Source organism: Bactrocera neohumeralis, chromosome 5 (genome assembly GCF_024586455.1).
Source record: "Bactrocera neohumeralis isolate Rockhampton chromosome 5, APGP_CSIRO_Bneo_wtdbg2-racon-allhic-juicebox.fasta_v2, whole genome shotgun sequence".
NCBI lineage: Eukaryota > Metazoa > Arthropoda > Insecta > Diptera > Tephritidae > Bactrocera > Bactrocera neohumeralis.
In genome coordinates, this window is record NC_065922.1 from 13003645 (window position 1) to 13023422 (window position 19778).

At 35.5% G+C, this 19778-nt stretch overlaps 1 protein-coding gene across 2 annotated transcripts in view; it reads left to right on the top strand.

Moving 5' to 3' along the window:
• LOC126760314 (pre-mRNA-splicing factor ATP-dependent RNA helicase PRP16) overlaps window positions 1-19778 on the top strand; it is a 54682-nt gene that overhangs the window by 20685 nt on the left and 14219 nt on the right. Inside the window, exon 1 of one of the 2 annotated variants that reach the window (XM_050475873.1) lies at window positions 16578-16753. The exons of the other annotated variant lie outside the window; for it this stretch is intronic. The gene's annotated coding sequence lies outside the window, so the exon portion shown is untranslated. Of the gene's footprint in view, window positions 1-16577; window positions 16754-19778 lie in introns of those variants that run through there. 2 annotated transcript variants of the gene reach the window in all.

Sequence of the window (19778 nt, forward strand, 5' to 3'; positions counted from 1 at the left end):
TTACCAGTATACCGTTAATTGCACTAAAAGTAGAACTTTTCATGAAAAGATAAAAAATCGTTCAGACCAGCAGATTAATATTAAAAAGTACGTGAAGATGCTGAAAATGTTTAAGGGGTTACATGGGTTTCCTCGGGTAAAAAATTGTCTTTTTTAACAACTTTTTTTCTCTTATGAAAAATGAAATATTTTATTATAATTTTTTATTGTTACGAACATTCACTATTAACAAAAAATTCTGAAATAAAAAAAAAAAAATTTAAACTCGGCCATTGCGACGTCATTTCGCGAATTTTTTTTTTTTGCAAATAGTTGTAATCGAAAGAAAGTCCTTCGTTCAAGTCTTTAAGAATTGTATCTCAAAGGCCTGTGTAAAATTTCATGAAGATCGGTTGAGTTGTGCTCGAGCAATCCGACTTCAAAACACAGTTTCGAGAAAAACACGTTTAAAGACGGTGCACTTTTTCTGAAATCCGTAAACCCATATAGCCCCTTAAAACAACTTAAAAATTTAAATCGAAACAACTAAAAAATAGTTATAGTTTGCTTACATGTTTGCAGATTTTGAAAATTCTAGAACTGCAAAAATAAAACCGCGACTACTTTTATTACAATGACTCTTTAGAACTTCAAAAGTAGAGAATCAAAAAGCAAAAATTAATAAACACCAGTATACTCGTTTATTACATGAAGTTTTACCAGAATATTCCGAAAAATTTTTTCTGGTAACTGGAATGAGAAAATTAAACTTTTTTCTAGTAAAATCTTGAAAATTTTGATTGAGAGAGAACGCTATCTATTCATATTTCTCCTCTAATCCGCCAGAGTACAGCTTACGCTCGCTCATCTGATAAATTCTGGTAAAATCTTGCAACTTTTGAATGGTCAAGAAACAGTGTATTTTAATGGCTTAATGTTGTAACTTATTGATATTTGATCGTTTATACATTATAGTGAGCTTGCCATATTCAGTTTACGATCAGTGCATTAGAAAGAAAGTATTTAAATAGTCTTACTTCTTGTATATAAGATATATATAACGTTTTGAAAAAATTTAGAAGGTTGTAAATAGAGAGGAAAGACGACGTTCTCTCGTAGCAAATGCTCAAACCTTGAACGGATATTTGCTATATCATATCTTGTATATAAATATGTATGTATCTGTCTGTCGTTCTGAAAATTTTGTCAGCAGTTGCCAGATTTTTCGAGAACTCGTATAAATTTGTTTACAACATTTGAAAAAATCACTCAGAGAGCGTTGTAAAATGAGAAAAAGGAAACGCTGTTCTCTCGTAGTCAATACTCAAACCTTGAATGAGATTTTATTTTGGAAAAATAGTGCTGGGATTTGAAAATGTATTCATTGAGTTACCGGAAATACTTGTAACTAACAATTTTCGATAAATTGCCATTATTTGTAAGCCATGGTTTCTTCCCTTATCCCTTAAAAATTGTTTAATATACATACATACATACATAAATACATATACATACATAGGTACTTATAAGGTTTCAGTATATTAAGATGTTCCAGGCTTTTGATCTTGAACTGACTTTAAGTAAATTTTGTAAAAAATGTTGAAGATTATAAATTTTTTCAACCAATTGCCAAATTATTTCACTAATGAATTTATGAACTGTGACAGTTAAGGATCTAAAAACTAACCAGATATGATTTGTTGGAGAAATATATGTGAAAAAATATATAAACTATATTTGTTTGTTATTTAGTTTGTTATTGGTAGCATCCTCTCCTCTCCTCTCTACTGTCGTCTGAAGCCTGTCGCTCTCATGTGTTCAGCACATTACTCTTCAATCTCTGAGAGATCTCTCTCAGAATGTCATCGTTGCAGTTCTCTCTGAGAGAAACTGTCTTACTCATTTTTAGTTAACTGAGTGAGAAATTTTTGAGTAAAAAAGCTTAATTTTTCGGAAAACTGTCATTGAAGTGCCAGAATTTTTGACAGAAATTTCCTCAACCGAAATTTCTTGACATTTCACCGTCAAAATCGGTCATTATGTGAGATATACAATAGAAATTCGGAAAAAAATATTCCTGAAGTAGTGTGTCTGTGTGTTACAAATGGGTTAACATTACTTCCCTTAGCTCCCATATAGCTAATACAGCGATTTTCGAACTTCCAGGCGCTTCCCTTCTTGTTAATTTCTAACATTTTCGCTTGATCTGCCTATTTTATTATGAAACAAAACTTTCCATAAAAATATATAGAAAAATAATTTTTAGCTATGCCGTTCAGATATTACGTTAACATTTCATAATTTAATTTGTGTTTATGCAAATATCTATTCTTATATACATTCATTAATAAAAATTAAGGTGAAAAAATTAGTTTTACATTACCATAATTAAACATGCAATGCTTTTATAATATATAAGCGGAAAAACTGTAAACAACTTGGCGCTATAAATAGGTCTAAAATGCATATTAGAATTTGATACGTTCTAAATATAAACGTCACATGAGCACTCTGGCACTCATTTACTCACCCACTTACATAATTGATAATTAATTTGCATTAATGCATATCCCACTTGTGTGTGTGTGATAGTCATTTACTTTTCTAAGTATATACATAGTTATATATTATATACACTTAGATCTATGGCGCATGTTTATCTGCTAAGCACTGGTAATAGCCTGTCGAAACTTAAATGCGCTCGAGTTCGGTAAATATCTCATACAATTGTATGGAAAATAAATTCAAAATCAATACTCAAACAGAGAAGGCACTTTAATGAGCACATTTCTAATCGATTTCATAGTCAGGCCTATAATACTCACACTTGTGTTATATTGTTATAATTTTCATAGTAAACACGAAGTGATTATGTAACTCTTGTTACATTCTGTTGTTTTCAAGTAGAACAGAAGTAAAAATGCCTTTAAATACTTTATTGAAGTAATCGGAAAGTTTATACTGTCAGATCTGGCCTGTTATTATTTGCGTTTGCTTTGTAATACCTGAATGAAAATGTCAGAGACCCTATAAAGTATATTTTATATGGGTAACCCATTTCACGGTTCCCTACTTTTCAAAGAAAAAACACAGAAACTTCAAATTTAATGGGGAATGTTTATTATCATTTGAATGAAAATTCTTTGGCATTTATTTTTTGAAAAATATCTCTTTCAAATGTTGGCCGCGGCTACATCTCAAATGGTTCATCCGTTGAGTGCAATTTTCGATGACTCGTTCGAACGCTTCGACTGGTAACTGCCGAATGACACGCGTGATGTTTTGCTCCAAGGCCTGAACCGAAGCGGAATTATCCGTAAAAACTTTAGACTTAACATATCTCCACAGGAAAATGCTTAATGGTGTGATATCACACGATGTGATATCAATGGCCTTAGTGGCCATTCGACCGGCCCAAAATGTGAAATTATCTGCCCACCGAAGTGTTCTCTCAATAAATCCATTGATTGATGCGATGTGTGGGAAGTGGCGTCGTTTAGTTGAAACCAAATGACGCCGAGATCATGAGCTTCAGTCATCAAATAGTCGGTTATCATGGCGCGATAACGTTCGCCATTGCTGGTTACGTTCTTACCGGCATCATTTTTGAAAAAAATATTGACTGATGATTCCACCGGCCCACATACCACACCAAAACTTTGTTTTTTTCTGGATGAAATGGTAGCTGTTGAATCTTTTCAAGTTGCTCTTCGTCCCAAATGCGACAATTTTGCTTGTTTACAAACCCATTGAGTCGGAAATGGGCCTCATCGCTGAACAAAATTTGGTTTGAAAATGTCCGATCTTCTTCGAACTTTTCAAAAGTCCATAGAGTAAAGCGATGTCGTTTGGGAAGGTTGAGCGACTTCAGTGCTTCCACAAGCTGTGTTTTGTATGCTTTCAATTTGAGATCTCCACGTAAGATGTGCCGTTCGTTCTATACGTCAGTCCGAGTTGCTGCAAATGGCGCCGAATCGACTCTCTACGGTCTTCGTGTACACTCTCAGCTACGGCTGCTATATTTTATTCACTGCAGGTTGGATATGGTCTATTCAGTCACTATCATTTATAAAGTTGTTACAATTATGATGCCTCGACTGTATTTTCGGTTTAGTTAAACTTGCTTGCGCATAAACGTCACTTTGTACTTATGAATAAATATTTTATAATTAACATATGTATGTACACAACCATATACATATGTACATACATAAATCAATGCACCATTCATATACTCATTCATCATCTCATTGTAAAGGGTGTGTCAGTAGGCCCTTTGCAATTAGGTGTAATAATTTATCGTAATGTTAACAGTTGTCGATTTGCCACTTCACTCTGCTCGGTTGTCAAAAGCGTAGAATCACAAAGTCATTCAGTCGACTTCAGTAAGCGTGAATATACATATAGTATAAAAGAAATCCCTTTATCTCTATTTAATCGTTGTTGTTTTCGCAATACTACTAGACGGTCCTTGGCCAAATAAAAATCTGGGTTTTGATCTGCTTACGTAGAACCCACCGAAACGATCCTGTGAACGATTATTTGTTTTTATGAATATTAAATTTTCGATTCTCCACTCTTCAATGTTCATCAAATCGAATACAATTATTATTTCGTGAAAAACACTTTATCCAAAAGTAATTTATTTAAAAGTGAGATCTGGAAATATCTTAAACTGGAAAGAAAATGTAATACATTAGATCTTCTCAGCTCGACTCACCCTATATGTACATGCATACATAGATCCAGCTCTATCTTAATTTATCCGCACAAAAGCAGCTAAAATTTACAAATATATAGATGAAATACTTAAATACATATACACACTTTTAGTGCTTGCAAATCTACCCAACGAGCCATTTTTGCGCTTATTTGTGGACTTAATTGAGACTTCGTACTTTTTTAAGAAGAAGATAGGTTATAATTAAAAATTAAGAATATTTTTCTTAAAAAAATTAGCAAAATATGCCAACATGTGCTTAGAACTTAGATGTTACTCAGAGTATAATGCGAGAGTTTTCACTCAACAAAGATCATCTTGCCAAAGGATAGGGCTTTTAATTGAACTGTATCTTATTAGCATACGCGTTGTGGAAAAAGCTCTCTGCAAAAAATTGAGATACAGACAAGGCGGCTGTTTTTTCCAATTTTCCAGCTAGACAGAGGTTGAAATATCTTGGATGTCAAAGCTGCAGTCCAACAGTCGAATAGCAGATAGCTCCTGATCAAACATATACCTATGGATCTGGTAGTGGTAGAGAAAGACTAAATATCTCCTGTCATTAAACAAACAGTCGTCGCACTCGCAACTTAGCTCTCACGTCACTGTTAAGAGTGATGACTTCGAAGCCGTAGATAATTTCGTCTATCTTGGAACCAGCATTACCACGAACAACAATGAAGGCCTCGAAATCCAACGCAGAATAACTCCTGCCAACAGGTGCTACTTCGGACTGAGAAAGTAATTGAGAAGTAAAGTTCTCTTTCAACGAACAAAGACCAAACTCTACAAGTCACTCTTCATCCCCGTCCTGCTATATGGTGCAGAGGCGTGAACGATAACAACATCTGATGGGTCGACGTTACGAGTTTTCGAGAGAAAGGTGTTGCGGACGATTTATGGTCCTTCACGTATTGCCAACGGCGAATATCACATTCGATGGAATGATGAAAATTCTATCTAGTATTTTATGATATTCAGGGCTTTTGACTTTGAACTGATTTTAGGAAAATTTTGAGAAAATTGGTAATTATTTCATTAATAACTCTATGAACCTTATTTGTTAGTGACCTGAAAAATAATCATTTTAGGAGTTAGAGTAACAAATATGATAAAATAGTGATTTTTGTTTGTGGGACATTATGTACTATGTCAGCTTTATAAGCGGAAGCTTTACAACTGCCTTCAATACTTGCTCGTTTTCTGACAACCGGTCGAGACAAGTGCGTGACTAACAGTTAGTAAGCTATCGGTTCGGAAATCGAAATTCTGCAGCCGCTCGAGGTTTCCTTAAACTTGAAGGACAACCTCCATAAGTGGGAAGAAAAGTGTGGTGGAACTTCTACGGTAAATGTGGGTTTGTAACGATACTCTGTTCACATAAGGATGTATCTACATATGTACATACATATGTATGTATGTGTAGTATGTATATTATATTATTTCTGTCGAACCAATATGCACAGTCGAACAGAAGTCGTAAACCAATGTGCTTATTTGCATAATATATACATATGTATGTAACTGCGTATGCAAATCAGATGCCGGCATGAACATCATTATATACATATGTACATATCTACATAAAGTTAATTTTACTCAGCTCTTAATTGCGCAATAGAACCTTAACGATTCGCAGGCTCTATGCTGAGCTCAGTTTAGAAAACTAAACCAGTTACATATACTTTTAAATAAATCATTATTTCATTAAATTTATGCATATTTTTATACTCTCGCAATAATGTTGCTAACGAGAGTATTATAGTTTTGTTCACATAACGGTTGTTTGTAAGTCCTAAAACTAAAAGAGTCAGATATAGGGTTATGTATACCAAAGTGATCAGGGTGACGAGTAGAGTCGAAATCCGGATGTCTGTCTGTCCTTCCGTCCGTCTGTCCGTCCGTCCGTGCAAGCTGTAACTTGAGTAAAAATTGAGATATCATGATGAAACTTGGTACACGTATTCCTTGGCTCCATAAGAAGGTTAAGTTCGAAGATGGGCAAAATCGGCCCACTGCCACGCCCACAAAATGGCGGAAACCGAAAACCTATAAAGTGTCATAACTAAGCCATAAATAAAGATATTAAAGTGAAATTTGGCACAAAGGATCGCATATAGGGAGGGCATATTTGGACGCAATTGTTTTGGAAAAGTGGGCGTGGCCCCGCCCCTAATAAGTTTTTTGTACATATCTCGGAAACTACTATAGCTATGTCAACCAAAGCCTACAGAGTCGTTTTCTTCAGGTATTTCCATATACAGTTCAAAAATGGAAGAAATCGGATAATAACCACGCCCACCTCCCATACAAAGGTTATGTTCAAAATCACTAAAAGTGCGTTAACCGACTAACAAAAAACGTCAGAAACACTAAATTTTACGGAAAAAGTGGCAGATGGAAGCTGCACCCAGGCTTTTTTTAAAAATTGAAAATGGGCGTGGCCTCGCCCACTTATGGACCAAAAACCATATCTCGGGAACTACTACACCGATTTCAATGAAATTCGGTATGTTACATTTTCTTAACACCCTGGTGAAATCGGTTCACAACCACGCCTTCTTCCAATATAAAGCTATTTTGAATTCCATCTGATGCCTTCTCTGTATAATACGAGTATAAACATTAGGAACCAATGATGATAGCGGAATAAAACTTTACAAAAATACGGTATTTGAAAAATATGTAAATGACGTATTATGAAATCTCGATTATCACTTTACCATGCGAGAGTATAAAATGTTCGGTGACACCCGAACTTAGCCCTTCCTTACTTGTTTTTTGATATTTTCAATATTGAAAAATATTTAAATAAATATATCGGGTGATTTTTTAAGAGCTTGATAACTTTTTAGGAAAAAAAAACGCATAAAATTTGCAAAATCTCATCGGTTCTTTATTTGAAACGTTAGATTGGTTCATGACATTTACTTTTTGAAGATAATTTCATTTAAATGTTGACTCATGTGGTTTCAACAAGATGGCGCTACATGCCACACAGCTCGCGATTCTATGGCCATTTTGAGGGAAAACTTCGGAGAACAATTCATCTCAAGAAATGGACCCGTAAGTTGGCCACCAAGATCATGCGATTTAACGCCTTTAGACTATTTTTTGTGGGGCTACGTCAAGTCTAAAGTCTACAGAAATAAGCCAGCAACTATTCCAGCTTTGGAAGACAACATTTCCGAAGAAATTCGGGCTATTCTGGCCGAAATGCTCGAAAAAGTTGCCCAAAATTGGACTTTCCGAATGGACCACCTAAGACGCAGCCGCGGTCAACATTTAAACGAAATTATCTTCAAAAAGTAAATGTCATGAACCAATCTAACGTTTCAAATAAAGAACCGATGAGATTTTGCAAATTTTATGCGTTTTTTTTTTAAAAAAGTTATCAAGCTCTTAAAAAATCACCCGATATGTATGTATAAGGGACTCAAGGTTATTTAAAAACTCACCAGCTTTGTTATTTTTAATCTTCATAAGAGCTCTTAAACTCTTTACTGATCGGAGTATGTACATACATATGTACATATATGGAACTATCATTGACTAAAGGCAACCGTTGACAGATATTGGAACGTGTTTCTCTTCCTTTGTTTTAAGTATCGGCAAAGGAGTTTTTACAGTTTTAAAATAATGACTTTTTCGCTTAGGTTTTCTAAAACTCTGGATACATATCAAAATTTTAAATATATATGTATATACTGTGACTCACAAAATTGATCACGCTTCAATTGAAAAGCCATTATTTTTTCATTCCGTCTTAGATATAGAAGTCAAACATAAATCCGACTGAATATTTTTGTTGGTTGGTGTTTGAGGTACCGTTACCAATATGTTTTATGCCCTCACTAAAATTAGCGTAAAGTAAAATTTGAACAATAATAATAATAATTTAAAGGTTTCTGCACAGACGATTCGCAGAAAATTACGAAATGCTGTCCAAAAGCCAAAAAACCTCTATTCACTGATAGGCACAGCAAGTTGCCGGTAAATTTCACGAAAAAATACAAGACCTAGAATGTAAGTCCCAGTAGCAGAAGATCCTGTGTTCGGAAGAGACTAAAATAAATCGTTTGGGATTGGCAGAGTCTTATATTGAGAATCTGCGCAGTCATTTGTTTGGCATTGTAGGAGACTTAGGTGAAAATGGTCCGACCTGTCTTCCAACAGGATAATGATCCAAAACACACAGCAAAGGAAACTCACAAATGTGTTCAGGACATCAGCATTATTATGCTAGATTCGCTTTCCCAATTTCCGTACCTAAAACCCATCGAGCAACTGTGGGTTATATAAAAAAAATCGAACACAAGCCAAATCGGCTCATTAAGGGAACTCTGGTCTGGTGATCAATTTTGTGAGTCACTGTACATATGTAGTATTTATTTTCTACTAATCCATCTGATATTTGTGTTGTTATTATTATTAGTTACAATTTTTCTGCTTACCAATTAAGGACATTTACAGCAGGTGGCAGACAAGTCTGGACATTGACAGCTTGATTATTGGGCTTGTACTAAATTTGATATAAAAGTAATTAGCCTAAGTTATGGATTTTTATATTACCAATTCAATGTGGTTTTTATGCCCAATGTACCATCCATTTAGTGCCTAATAACGTTGCCTTGGACATTTATCCAAGCAAAATTTGGTGAAGATAACAGGTCAATTGAAAAGCCTATCATAGTAAAATACTTTTTTTGGGCAAAATTCGATTATTTTTAATTCAACATAGTTCCCTTCAAGGGTGATACAATGATTTTAGCGACTCTCCAACTTTTCGATACCCTTTTTGTAATACTTTTTTATACTTGGCTTCAAAATAGGCATCAGTTCCGGTGATAACCTTTTCATACGACGAAATTTTCCCAGCGAGCAATCTTTTGAGATCTGAGAACCGGAAATAGTCGCTGGGGGCCAGATCTGGAGAATACGGTAGATAAAGAAGCAATTCGAAGCCCAATTCATGGATTTTTGCCGTCGTTTTCCCTGACTTGTGCATTACCTTGGTGAAATAGCACTTTCTTTTTCTTCAAATGCGGTCGTTTTCGCCGTTTTCGTTGTTCAAAAGGTCCAATAACGCTATATAATAGTCGCTGTTCATGGTCCTTCCTTTCTCAAGGTGGTTAATAAAAACTAATCCATACGCATACCAAAAAACATACGACATGACCTTGACAAGCAACTGTTGCGTTTTAAAATGCTTTGGGGTCGGTTCGTTATGTACAGTCCACTAGGCTGACGGTCGATTGGACTTCGGAGTGAAATGATGAAGGCATCTTTCATCCATTGTCATATATCTACGCAAAAACTCGGTCTAATTACGCTTGAACTGCTCCACATGAAATTATCAAATCGTCGTTGTTTTTGATTAAAAGTGAGTTTGGGCGGCACCCACTTTGCACAGAGCTTTCTCATACCCAAATATTCGTGAATATGATGTCTGCTATCTCGAAAAACTTCATTTTACGGTCATCCAAAATCAATAACCTCTTTCGAGCGTCCACTTCGTTCATTGTCTTCGGTGCTCATTTCAACACGTTTAAACTTAGCATACCAATCCTTGACGATATAATTCACAAACTAATGCTCCGGGAGCTGTCAAATTTATACACACGTCCTTTGAAGGTTAGGGCTTACTAAAAATCATATGGATTTAATTCTAGTAGCGCCGTCTATTTGTCAGGCCGAGCTTTTCAATTGAACTATTATCTTATCAAGTTTCCAAGGACTGGATTTTGATCAATCTGTTTCTTGGGCAGCTATATTCTATATTGGCTCTTTATCGACGGTTCCGACAAATAAATATCTTCTTCGGGAGAACAGGACGTATGGAAATTTTCAGTACGATATCTCAAAAACTGAGGAAGTAGTTCATGTATCGTGTATACAGATGAACAGCTGAACAGACGGACTTGACTAAATCGATTCAACTCGTCACTCTCTATCTGGTTGTTACGAACACCGTCGCACACTTAAAATGCCCTGTTTCAGGTATACAAATGATAACCACTTAATTATTAATGACTAAAACATGCGTTGGGTTTAAAAATAGCGCGCTGTCTATGCTTAGGGACCCCATACTCATTATAATTGGACATTTGTACTCAGCGATACAATTAATAATGCGACTCAAATGGGTAAATGTCAAATGGAGTGCTCTAAATTTGCTGACAGCGTATCAAAGCTGACATATTGACAACTATGTATGTATATACATATATGTACATATAATATATGTATGTATTTATGTGCATATGCAGGCGTCGAGATCGAAATTGAAAATATTGAGATAAAGATAATATACAAACTATTGATTATACAAATATTTGATTCGAACTGCAACGTTCTCCAACGCACGTAACACATTTACATACAATTATTACAGTTATTAAGCAAGTAAGTTGAATTTTTGATGCACGCGCCTTGCGATAGCAATACAAATTCTTACGTTAAAGAACCTAGTTCATGACCTTGAGTCAAATAATTTATGCAAATGCCTTGATTATTGACTAGATTGCAGAAAAAAAGCTTTTTGTTCGACAGATTGACGTTTATGTGGTGAAATTTTGATTGGCAACGAGGGCAAAGGCACACATACATACATATATAGCACATATGAGTACGTGTGTCCAAATTTAAGCGACTACCGTTATAAATTATATTTATTCTGAGTCACTCTACTTATCTGCTTAATTCTTTATCTGAACTTTCTTTCAGTGATTAGTAAAATTTCGCTTCGCCTTGACATCGTTGATAAGCTGTGGTGTGTTAAGTAAATTAGAGTAACCCAGTGCAAATGACTGGCGCTCTCACGTAGCCTTGCCAGCAGCTGACGTAGTGCCGCACACCTATTTCACGTTCCGATCAACGACGTAAATAGCACGTTAAGAATTGTCATAATTTACTTACGCGTACATAGCCTAGTGGGTATGTTTGTATTCTGTTATGTGGTCCAACAGTTTCTCCTACAAATAATTATCTCGAGATGATGCAGCAGTCCGCTCTATTATACTTTCAATATTTTTTCATGCAAATACCTTAATGGGTACGTCAGCAAAGTTTTATGAACGCGATGAATAAATACAAAAGACTCACTTGTATTACACATTCAATGGTGATTTTTTTATGCACGCAATTGTAAGATTTAGAACACAGTGAATCATAGTTCAAAGCTCTGGTCGTATTTTACAATCGATAATTTGAATACTTGTGGCTTTCCAAAATACTACGAGTTAATTTTTTTGTAATTTAGAGGGGATTTATAAATATTTTTTGTAAAATTTTAGAAGTATTACTAGACATAAGGAGGACTGTTACGATAACCTTCTTAAATGTTTCCTATTGACATTGGTTGAATACATTTTGGTACTATTAGGATATCGAAGTCTGATATTTCCTATAAATTTACTTACAATTACTCAATCAGATCACTACTTCATTTAAATATAATTTTAAACTTTGATTCGTAACTTCTCTGCTTGCTATGTATATGTAAGGTTATGTTAAGTTAGGTTAAGTGATCGATCCAAACAGGGACCTCACTTGGACAGTTTAGAACGCCGATCGCCTGTGGTATCTAAACCCTCCTAAATACTAGATCATAACAACCTTACAAGTCGGCAAAGCACTATGATCACAAAATTGTTGAATCCGCCAACCTCCTCCATATTTCACCTGAAACCTCCTCCATACAACTTTTGACAACTAGCGTCCGACAAGATTTTTGGCTTTGCCAGAATTGCTAAGATTGCGGAAGTTGACCTTTGTTGAAGGCAAGTAGTTTAGTAGATCTCACGCGTTCTAATCTAGGCTGAAAGGGTCTTGCAGTCGCACAGGAGTAGGTCGTCAACCACGCACTCGTGGTTCATTGGTCCAGTGCGAGAACACAAGACGCCAATGAAGATCCAACTCACTCTCATTTCGATCTGAGCGGTTCAAGCGCTAGCTCATCGGCCTTGCAGTTGCCAGCGATTCCGCTCAAATCTTTTGACAACTTTGACAACTAGGGTTCAACAAGATGTTTAGCCTTACCGCATGAATGCCTATTGGACAGTGTCCAGTAAGAATTGCTACGATTGCGGCAAGATAAACTTTGCTCAAAACAAGTAGTTCATGCGTACTACTCTAAGCCAAAAGGATCTTGCAGTCGCATGGAAGCTGAACGGCGACCACGTACGCGAGGTTCATTGGTCCAGCGCTAGAACACAAGACGCCAATCGAGATCCAACACGGTCCCATTTCGATGTGAGCGGTTCCAGAGTTAGCTCATCGGCCTTGCAGTTGCCAGCGATTCCGCTAAGATCGCTATATGTAAAGCTCCGATCTCTTTAAAAATGGAATATCTCATGGAAATGGTATTGTTCCAAGTTGTTTGTTCGTTTCGTCACTCTCAAAGCTGTTGCGAATCGATAAAAGCTTTTCATATTAAATGGTTTTACAATACATATATAAAAAAATTCCTGTAGAATACTGTTGAAAACTGTTGCTACCATTCTTTTTGAAAAAAAAAAAAAAATAATAACTAAATCTTGTCCAAATTATCTAATATTAAATGTTTTAGATTTAGACTGTTACGTCGACGTAACTTGAGCTGAAGTTAATTTTAATCCGAATTTCAACTTAGAAAATTACTATACTTATAGTTCTATTTCCATATTCAGTAACATTCCACATTTCAACTGACGTCTAGTGCGGTATACCTTTTTTCTCGCTGGTACTTATGTATGTATGTATGTATGTACATATGTACGTGGGCTTACCCTACCTCATTTGCTGGCCGGTTGCCATAAAAGCAGCTTAATTTACCTACAGCTTTGACTAAATACGGTATGTATTCAAATGCTAATTCGCAGGAATGTCGTGCTCGCACAAAATTGGTCACTACTACGTATCACTCAATTCAATTCAGCTCGGACTCGTGTACTCGGTTTTTGCTAAACAACAACTCTTCATAGCAAAGCAGTCAAGTGTTCTTGTTTACGTTTTTGTAGTATTGTAGAAGTACATATGTACACACATACATATGTATGTATTTCTGATGCATCTATGTACATATGTTTGTCCATATGTATGCATGTACATTTGCATTATGTATAGTATATTTGGTTCTTGTGTACAAAGGTAGCTGCGCAAGTTGGAAAGCATATAATTATTGAATGTGCAAAAAACATTGTCTGTTCGAATTGTCGCCGTCTGCTCGTACAACTTCTCGTCATTTCTACGCTCGTCATCGTTCTGGCGGCAAATTAAGCAATTTTTGATGTCGTATGTATAAAAATAAGTTTTGCAATTTAAACTGAAAGTTGTCAGGAATATAATTTTGCAGAATTTTGTATTAAATATTTAAGAGGATTTGATGTCTAAAAAATTTGGTTGAAATAATGCCAAACATTTGGTTCATTAAATCCTCGTGTAATATGGTATATTTGTAACTAGTATGTTTTTTTATGATAATTGTTAAAATTTATGTTCCGAAACACCGTTAAGGGGTTACATGGGTTTCCGGTAAGAAAAGCAATTTTTCAACAATTTTTTCTCATATGTGACCTGGTCTACGAAAAGGGAGCTAACGTGCGAAAACTAGTTTTCTGGGAAACAGCTGTTAAAAGTAAACAACTCGTTTCGTCAGTTTCTCATTAATTAATTGATTTTTTGACGCCTAAGCCCCCTTTCGTAGACCAGGTCACATATAAAAAAATTAAATATTTTATTAGAATTTTTTGTTGTTACAAACATACATACACTATTAACAAAGAAAATGTTTGGAAAAAAATATTTTGAACTTGGCCATTGCGAGGCCATTTCCGATGACCCCTCGGAAAAAAATGCGCCCGTGTTGACATGATAACTTCTTAAAGGATCATCTAAACTGAAAACAAAAATACGTGTTTTGGTTAAAAACTTAACTTAGAATTTGGACGAAGGAAAAAAAAATAAAAATTGGATTTTAGGCAGACATTTTACAAAAAACTTAAAATTTCCGTAAAAATTCCGCGACACTTTTTTTCAAATAGTTGTAATCGAAAAAAAATCCTTCGTCCAAGTCTTTAAGAATTGTATCTCAAAGACCTGTGTAAAATTTCACAAAGATCGGTTCAAAAACACAGTTTCGAGAAAAACGCGTTTAAAAACTTAGCCTAGCTAGCCTCGAGCGCACAAGTTCTCAAGGCTGTATTTCCGAAACTATCACTCGGATGAACTTGAAAATTTAGGACAATATTCTTGAGGTGTTGTAGAATTTAATAAAACAATACCAAAACATGATTTTTTGAAACCCGTAAACCCATGTAACCACTTAAGATCAGACAAGGATTAATCAAAGTTCTGGATATGCAAAAAAGCTTATAGAAATATGACAATTTTTACTCACATTCCATTTGAAGGCTTGTTCCCCGCATGGCTTTGTAAATGATCAAGCTGTTAGTTGAAAGCTTACACTCTCGATGCTACATGGATCCGATTATACTCTCAGTATTGATGTGGTGCTCATTGATTTTTTCTTAAGAAGAAGCACGCTCCGAATCAACACAACCACATATAATTTAATGAATTCTTCTGTTCTGAATTTATTTGAATTTATTCACTTTTCAGGATTTGATCTCAATACTCTCTCCGAAGCACTTTTCGAAGTAACACAAGCTCATATAATTTAATGAAGGATCTAAATTGATTTGAATTCATTCACGAGTCAAGATTTCAGTATATTTTGCAATACTCTCTAAGTTTCAACTAAAAACAACTACTTAAGTTTCTCTCTTTTTCAGCGTTTCGAAATGAAAATAATATTATTAATGAATCTTTTAAATGATCATGCCACTTTTAAATTTAGTACCATAATAGCTTGACAACAATGCCAAAAGTTGTAAGGCTTGTTTCTTACTTGCCGAATAGAAGACAAAAGCGTTTGTGGTTCCTGTCAAACGAGAGTGAGAGCAGGTCTCGCTCTCGAAAAACTTTTAACGGGCAATATAAAGAGAGAAATAAATACTACTCCCACTTCCGACCAGCAGTACCGTTAAGAGATGCTATGAAAAGCTGTTTTACACTTACTTACATATAATACCTGTATAAAAACATACATACATACTGCGCAGCTTACAAACCCACCCTACATACATATACATATGTATATTACATGTTGTATTATATCGGGTGATTTTTTAAGAGCTTGATAACTTTTTTTTAAAAAAACGCATAAAATTTGCAAAATCTCATCGGTTCTTTATTTGAAACGTTAGATTGGTTCATGACATTTACTTTTTGAAGATAATTTCATTTAAATGTTGACCGCGGCTGCGTCTTAGGTGGTCCATTCGGAAAGTCCAATTTTGGGCAACTTTTTCGAGCATTTCGGCCGGAATAGCCCGAATTTCTTCGGAAATGTTGTCTTCCAAAGCTGGAATAGTTGCTGGCTTATTTCTGTAGACTTTAGACTTGACGTAGCCCCACAAAAAATAGTCTAAAGGCGTTAAATCGCATGATCTTGGTGGCCAACTTACGGGTCCATTTCTTGAGATGAATTGTTCTCCGAAGTTTTCCCTCAAAAGGGCCATAGAATCGCGAGCTGTGTGGCATGTAGCGCCATCTTGTTGAAACCACATGAGTCAACATTTAAATGAAATTATCTTCAAAAAGTAAATGTCATGAACCAATCTAACCTTTCAAATAAAGAACCGATGAGATTTTGCAAATTTTGATGCGTTTTTTTTTTAAAAAAAGTTATCAAGCTCTTAAAAAATCACCCGATATATTATACGCGTAAGATCTAGTAAATATGTAATACTACGACGAGTTGAGTCTATTTTTAGACTCACATAACCGATGAATTGTCGAAATAGTCATTCGCGGTGTCGTGCTTCACACAGTCACGTTCACGTCTAAAGAATGCGAAAATAAAATTGAAAACAAAACAAAAACAAAAAAAAATATTTGTAAAACAATAAAACTATGTAATGGAGAGCAGAGAGCAGTAAGTTCGGTCGGAGCCGGAACTTTTAGAGTTGTCTCATCGGTGACATTTGTATTGAGCGGACTTGGAATTGATTGGTATGGTATATACTTACATACATACACATACTTATGTATGTATTTAAAGTTTTATCTTGATCGACTGCCGTTGTTTGATCAAAAACACCGATTTTTTGGTATTGAAAATGTTATTGAACCTTTTATTGTGAACTCAAAATCGAATTTTTATTCTCTGAACAGTTTACCACGAAGTTTGTCAGAGGAAGGAAAGTCAGAGACCCTAAATTTTTCTACACATTTCTTTCTCCTCAAAATTTTGTTCTTGGAGCTTTCTGCAAAGCTCTCGAAATCATACTTTTAAGGGTTTTAAATATTTTTTTGATGAAAATATATAAGAACTAAAAAATAATACACATAAGTATGTACATGGATTTCTCAAGTCGTCTTTTAGGACTTGAAAACCCCTCCTTATCCTCTCTAGTACTGAAATAAGCCGTTATTCGAACAAAGTTGCACTACCCGATTGCAATAACAGTACATCGGTTGCAATATGTGTGCTCCAGTGTTGACGACCGTTTCAGTCCCACCTGCTGACAAATCTGCCTCGTGCAATTCTCGAACGCCGCGTCAATGGGTGTATAGTCTGTCTGTGGTTAGCAAAAGCACAACAGAAGCAGAAGAAAAGTAATAAACAAAACAACGGCGGTTTCTTAAAGCAATAAGTTGTTGCATTCGACAAGGTTGAATTTATTCAAAATGAGTATGATGTGGAAATAAACAACCCGCGCGCTCGCATGTTCGCTCTGCGCCTGTTCGCCCACAGCCACCAGCTTCGTTTGCGTAGCTGTGCACACTCACGATTACTTCGTACGGCACACCGGTGCCGCCCCGCGCCACGAGAAGTGTTCATGGTCCAGTCCATGTGAATGTTGCTCCATAGTGTATTCAACTTTGCGATTTTTATGGGTTTACACAACGTTCGTCGTTGTCTGCTTTGATGATTTATTTTGCAAATCGAACACCGCACCACAAAGGAGCTCGATACGTTATACGCGTGTAATGGGGAGAGTATAGCGGCTTGTATGCATATTTTTTGGTGATTTGTATAGCATAATAAATTATTAATTTCGAAAATTCGGTTTTCCAAAGAAGCTGGAATCTAGAGAGACTTAAGACCACGAAAGCGTCGGTTATTTGCTGCATGCATTTTTCACAATTTTGCTTTTGGTTTTCCAATGAAGCTGGCATCTAGAGAGACTTAAGACCACAAAACCGTCGGTGATGTGTTGCAGGCAGCAAATTTCCGACTTTTTTCACAATTTTGGCTTTGCCATCAGCTGTTCATGAATCCTGTGTCCTTTATTCGATCTCTTGCCATTTTTTAATAGTTTTCTCTCTGAGTGCCGTAACGGCTAACACCTCGGAACTTACTGTTGGTCAGATAGTTTTTCAACAACAAACGAACGAAGCTATGGAACCATATAGAAAAGCATATGTACATACATGCATACGTACAAACATAGTATGTATAAATATATATTTTGTGCACTCATGAAACCTCTTATAAGGTCTTATCTTTTATTGTTGTTTTGCTCCACAATTTTATCGGGCATTTCGCTTTGTGCCTCATTTTATTGCCTCGGGCACGTTGTTCTGTTTACATTTTTTCTTCGGTTTTTAATTTTTATTACGTACCGCTCCGTTAAATTGAACGCTGAAGTTGACGTTCGGCTTTGTTTTCTTCGTTTTTTTGCATCCAACTCAGCGGCGTATTGCCTCTCAGCGCAGCGCGCCACTTTAAGCTCATTTATATATATATGCATACATACAAACACAACTACAACAAAACAAAGTATTGTAATTTGGAGCACATTTTGTTCGTATTTTCATGCAAAGAGTAAATCAAGTGCCACTCTTTAGTTGAGAAATTCACCACACTCACCTTATTTCATGGCTTTGCAAGAGTCGTAGTTTGCTCTCTTCTTCCATAACTACAATTTTGTTAAGAGCCACACGATGTTTTCACTAGCTTCGCGTTCGTGCAGTTCGCTTGCCTCGGCTGCTTCGAAAATATTGACATGAATACATGAATTTTGTTTTAATTTAATGGTATAAATTTACTCGTTGCCTATTTACTTTGCTTCTCTGTTTACCTTTCATATTTCTGCAATTCTTGCCAATTTCGGAATGCCGCAAATTTTTCAAATTCATTTGCGGTCTTCGTGTCTGTTGGTATGTACATATGTAGGTCTATTTGTGCAACATCTGCTTGAATTGGCTTTTAGAGCGATGGGTGAGGTGAATTTCGGAGGTTTTATACATACATATGTACATATGTATGTATTACTTAAACACATGTGTATTTATTATTTATGTGCATTCCCTGCAGTTTCACTGCAAATGTACGTGGGCAAATTCAATCGCACTCGAAAATTTTGCATTTACATATGTATGGTCACACATACTTACGTACTTATGTGTATACCAACTCATGGAGGCGTAAAGTCATTTCATTCCGTTTTTTATAGCTCCCAATACGCACTGAATTAATGTCGGTGCAATTAAGTTGATTTTTTTCATATGTACATACATGTATGTATATACATATATGCTTATATAAACACATGTATTCTTTATAAGAAAAGTACAACATATGTATGTGCATACATGTACATATCTTATTGTAGATATAAATGAAGTGCATCATCACTCGACAACTTCTGTGCCGTGTTGGATATTTTTTTCTTAACAAATTGTTCATAAATCACACCGATAGCAGGAAAAATAGTAGTTCCTTATAAAAAAACTTGGATGAAATAACTTTTGAGTTGTTTTGTGTAAATAATTTGCAGTTTAGACTATGAAAGTTTAAGCTTCTGATTTAAAATATTTTAAATTAATTTCCAATCTCTTTTCCAATCCAATCCAATCACAGCAAAACTTCTCTTATGCAAGCTTAGTAAGCTCTTGCTCCCATCACTTGCTTTCCATCGTCGTTAAGGGGAAGTATAGAAGCTATCAGCTGATACGATGCACCTTATACCATGCTTTCCATCACACCTTTTATTTTTTGACATTTTCTTCGATGCTTAAAGTAAAAATT